General features: G+C 40.0%; 1 pseudogene; it reads right to left on the reverse strand.

Annotated features, from left to right (window-relative positions):
* Window positions 1-1,928: 1,928 nt before the first annotated feature.
* Window positions 1,929-5,446, reverse strand: LOC123083036 (PHD finger protein ALFIN-LIKE 3-like; annotated as a pseudogene).
* Between the last annotated feature and the right edge of the window lie 236 nt (window positions 5,447-5,682).

A 5,682-nucleotide genomic window follows, 5' to 3' on the forward strand; every position in this document is an offset into this window, starting at 1 on the left:
TTGAGTTAACAGTTTTTTGCATGAAGCACCCATTGCCATGCATATGGCTGGTGTTCGTGTGGTTCATACCATTGGCTGTAGGCTTGGAATTTCCCGGTACTTCAATCCTATCCCGACGCGTGATAAATATACAGATCTCTATATTTTCCAAAATTATTCAAATCTCACTACTTTTGGTAAATTTAAAAAGTTAAGCCGGCCCTCTCTATATCTTCCGTGAAAAAGATCGCATGTGCGCACACAAGTATATATGTTTATATACACTGTGCATTGCCAGTGGAAAATAGCTAGAATCCATATTCCAGACAATTTTTTTTAAATTTGATCATTACTAAAATAAATAGAAAAACTAAGTCATTTATCTGATGTAGTTTAGTGAAAAAATATGTATGTAATATATGCGGCTTAAAAATTACAAATATTTCGAAATAGAATACAGTGCATGGATACTCTTCATTGCCAGGAGAAAATGAATGCCCCTCATGTACTCTTGTAATATTAATGCATGATCGAATCCTAGAAAATATATGGTCTAAAAAAGTTGAAGATTGTGTGGGCGACAAGTGTCCAATGTCTGTATTAAACATAAGACCAAACCCCATCATATTTCTTTAGGATATAAAAGGACACAAAATTATACATGCACCAAAGAATTTCGCATTTGCAATAGTATAGCCCACCAGTACACATGCAAACTTCATAAAATTGCTATAATGTTACATCTTCTATCAATCTGGTATTATTGGGGCATGGCAAACCAAGAATATATATATCACGCGCATTGGTTTCACACACTCGTCAATTGGCAAAGTCTATGCATGCAAAAAAATACAACCACTAATGCACGGTGTTGTTTATAACTCGATACTCTTTTCCTTTGTCTAATACAAAAATAAACACAGTCGTATATCTGAAAATAACCTTTTTCCCAAAGAAATAAGTTTGAAAATAACTGCCCAAACTATTGGCCTAAATTCCCCTTTGTTTCAATACAGAACTACTCTACCCCGTGCAACAGCACTGGATTTTGATGACTAATTTTTCTTCATGAAAAACGAATCTGAGATTTCATGTCCGCCGGATTTACAATTTATTTTATTAAAAATGGATCAAAAAAGTCTGGGACAGCAGGATCTAAAAACTACGGCCACAAATGCCCTTAGTTGTTTAACTCAATACATTTTTTCCTATGCCTAATAAGAAATAAACACAGGTATGAGGACAGTTGTAGTATTTGAAGAAGCCCAAGCAGTACTTCACACAAGAGCTATGAGTCCTTGTGTGTGACAGAAACGCATCCATAAATACTCTTCTCCGCTCTTTGTTGGGACTATTAGTCATTGGCATACTTCTGCGGAAGTGCTACACTATCATGTTTGGTCTGCAGTTACCAGCGGTGCGGGGGTCAGGAAAAATCTTTGCCGGTTCATGCCGGCACCAACACGGAGACGCTTGTGGGCGCCGCCTCCCTTCTTGAAGGGCGTCAGGTTTACCCTGTCGGCACTCCTCTCTGTATACCGGCAGAAATCCGAGGATCTGTCTGGGCAGCAGCGTCATTGTCCTCGTAGTCCTTCTTGAAGGTGTTGTTTGGTACGCGAGAATTCAGAGGCATAGGAGTGTGGTGGAATTCAGAGGCATAGGAGCGTGGCGGCGGTTGCTGGAAATCATCGCTTTGGCATTTGTTTCTCTTTTTGGGTTTGATTGTCCTGTTTGCCCATCAGTGATATCACAGTTCTGTCAGGTGGTTTTTATATTAATATAGCAAGGCAAAAGCCTGTTTCGAGTCATTGTAAACTGAATTCTTAAATATATCCCAACGGAATGGGAAAAGAATGTAATGCCTCTCTCACTACCTTTCTAGTTAATCATTTTTCATACAAAGGGTGACTGCATACCCCAAAATAAAGGAATGGGGCACATATTATATCCTACTCTCCGATCACCTCGCGGATGCAGTCAGGACACTTGTATTCTTCGATATGTTTTGCTTCAGAGGCAGTTATGTTCACACATTTGCCATGGAACCACTGGTCACATCCGTCACAACCAATCCAAAAGGCATTGGCATGATACGGAGCATTACAAGATCCGCAAAAGTCAGTAACTTCATTATCCTTTTGTTTGTCTTTAGCAGGCTTCCTAGAGTCCCTGTTTGGAGCAGACAAAACTTGCATCGAGTCTTGAGCAGGTGGCACGTTCTCTTCAGCATGTGTGATGGAGACTACGTCTGGATTGGACACATTCTCTTGAGTTAGTGCACTCGACTCCCTGTTTGCATTGTATCGCGCAAATGTTGATAGCCAAGAAAGACCGTAAGAGAGATAGAATTCGTCATGGACTGTTCGCATCTCGTTTACCATATCAAATAAACGTATCCTGAAAGAGAAAGTAACCCAACATCATCAAATCAGCAATTGGCTTCGCAAGCAATATGTAACACAATATGTAACACAATTAGGAGCTATATAAGCACTAAAACATAATGATTTAAATAGAAGATGAAGATTGCCCCTAATAAGAATAGCCCATTATTTAATGCTGAGGCTCTAACAATTAGTTCCGCAGGACTACGGCTCTATTGAAGCTGTATTCTCTCTCGTGTTTGTTAAGTGCACAAAAAAACTGTTTGTCCATATAAATGTCCTAAATGTTAGATTGCACATATAAATGTCCTAAATGTTAAGTGCACAAAAAAAACTGTTTGTGAAACGAAGTTGTAGTAGTAGTAGTGGTGGTGGTGGTGGTGGTGGTAGGAGCAGCAGCAACAGTAGTAGTAACGTACCTTTGGTTGGGATCGAGATGAGTGGACAAGAAAAAGGTGACGCCCATGAGCCACGAGTCGGAGTGGTGGGCGACGAGTGTCAGGTAGTCAGAACGGTTCACATAATCTCGCCGGCGGTTGATGCCTCGTGTCGGCACCGGCAGGCCTGGCGGCACCATCTCCTCCGGCAGTGTCAACTCCCAACTACCGTCCGGGTACCCGTACAAGCACATTGGCTCTTTACCTGAAGCGAGAAAATGAATCACACCACTCCATCAGCCAGTGATTTGCACACCTCGCCATCTTATATTTACTAATTGTAATTGGGGGCACCATATGAGATTTACTTTAATTTAAGAAAAACTACCTCTCCAAATCATCGATTTGACAAAAAGTCATGATATTATTCAAACAGGTTTGATGTAGCTACATGTCAAACAACTCTATTGTAAAAAAAGCAGGAGATTAGATTGTTAGTTTGCATGCTTTCGACACTTTAATTAATTAAATATATTTTTATGAAGCACCCATGCCATGCATATGGCTTGGTGATGGCGAGGTTCATATCACTGGCTGCAGGCTTAGAATTTGCAGGTACTTTAATCCTATTACGAGGCGTGATAAATATTCAGATCTCTATTTTTGCCAAATTTATATAAATCTCTCTACTTTTGGCTAATTTAAAGTTAAGCCGGCCTTCTCTATGTCATCGTAAGAAAGATCGCTTGTGTGCATACAAGTATATATGTTTATATACACTGTGCGTTGTCCGTGCAGAATAGCAAGGGTCCGTATTTCCCATTACTAAAATAAATAGAAAACTGTATCATTTATCTGACGTAGTTTAGTGAATATACATGTATATAATATGTGACTTAAAATTAAAGATAATTCAAAATAGAACCATGGATCCTCTTCATGACCAGGAGAAAATAAATGTCCTCATGTACTCTTGTAAAACACTTTTGCATGAATATTCTATGTAAATAGTAATGCATAATCGAGTCCTAGAAAAGATATGGTCTAGAAACAGTTGAAGGTTTTGAGGGCGACAAGTGTTGAGTGTCTATAATAAACTTAAGACCAAACCCCATTGTATTTCTTTAGGAGAAAAGGACAAAAAAAGTATACATCCACCAAAGAATTTCGCGTTTACAATACAATAGCCCACCAGTACACATGCAGCCTTCATAAATTGCTACCATGTTACATCTTCTATCTATTTGGGGTTATTGGGGGCATAGCACACCAAGAATATATATCACGCGCATTGATTTCACACACTTGTCAATTGGAAAAGTCTATGCACACAAAAATACTACCACTAATGCAGAGAGTTATTTATAACTCTATACTCTTTTTCCTATGTCTAATACAAAAATAACATGGTTGTATATCTGAAAATAACCTTTTTCTTCCGGAGAAATATGACTGAAAGTAACTGATCAGACTACCAGCCCGAATTCCCCTGTGTTTCAATACAGAACTTCACTAGGCCGTGCAAGAGCAGTGGATTGATGGCTAGTTTTCTTCATGAAAAAACGGATCTGAGATTTCATATCAGCCGGATTTACAATTTTCTAATTAAAAATGGATCTAAAATTTCAGGGACAGCAGGATCTAAAAAATACAGCCACAAATGCCCGTAGTTGTCTAACTCAATACTTTTTCCAATGTCTAATAAGAAATAAAGACCATTATGTGTTTCAAAGGAACTGATCAAACTATCAGTCTAAGTTTAATTAAATAAAGAACTTCACTAGCCCGTGCAATCACGGGATTGATGACTTGTTTTTCTTAATAAAAAATGGATCTGAGATTTCATGTCAGAAGAAACTATCAGCCTATCCCTAATACTAAAATAAACACTGGAGCTGAAGTTTTTTTTCCTATGTCTAATACAAAAATAAACAAGGTCATATGTTTAAAAGTAACTGACAAAACTATCAGCCTAAGTTTCCCCATGTTTCAGTGCAGAATTTCACTAGACCGTGCAAACACGGGATTGATGACTAGTTTTTCTTAATAAAAAATGGATCTGAACTTTCATGTCAGATGAAACTATCAGCCTCTGCTTAATACAAAAATAAACACGGGATCTAAAGTTTTCTTTCCTATGTCTTACAAAAATAAACACGCTTATATGTTTAAAAGTAACTGACCAAACTATCAGCCAAAGTTTCCCCATGTTTCAATACCGAACTCCACTATCCCGTGCAACAGCAAACTGATGACTAGTTTTTCTTAATAAAAAATGGATCTGAGATTTCTTGTCAGCCAGATTTACAATTTTGTAACAAGAAATGGATATAAAATTTCTGGGACAGTTGGATCTGTATATTACATACCTTCCTCGCGCAATAAATCATATAATGTATCCTGATCTGCGCGTATGGCAACAAGGAGAAGAAGAGACTGGCGTTAGATCCATCAGCACGTAGGCGTCACATATATAGAGAAAAACGTGTCACTAAGGAGCGCCCCATGGCTTACCTGCGGTGAGGGCTCGGACGAGCGCGCTGCGGCGGCCAGAGAAGTCCTCGTAGATGTTCTCCACGGTCCATGAGACGGCGGGGCGGGAGCGCCATTCACCGGGGTGTGCCGGCAGCGGGGTTGGTGAAGGCCGCCCATGAAAGGGGAGTGGGGGGTGGGGTTGGAGGAGGAGCCGGCGCGAGATGTTTCCATGGCACGAGATTCGTGCTAGGTTCGCCGGCGGCGGGCTGGCAGAATAGGCGGAGCTCTTGAAGGAGGAAGGTGGAATTGGATCTATGGGGGCACTCTGTTGCTTTGTTGCTTTATATAGAACCGGCGTCAAGAGGGTGGAAGAAACTGGGGAACGGAGGACGCGGGCGGGTTACTACTTTCCTTTCGAGTCTCTGGGCGGGATGTATTTGTTTTCTTTCGTTTCCTATCACGTTTTT

This window comes from Triticum aestivum, chromosome 4A (genome assembly GCF_018294505.1).
Source record: "Triticum aestivum cultivar Chinese Spring chromosome 4A, IWGSC CS RefSeq v2.1, whole genome shotgun sequence".
Classification (NCBI taxonomy): domain Eukaryota; kingdom Viridiplantae; phylum Streptophyta; class Magnoliopsida; order Poales; family Poaceae; genus Triticum; species Triticum aestivum.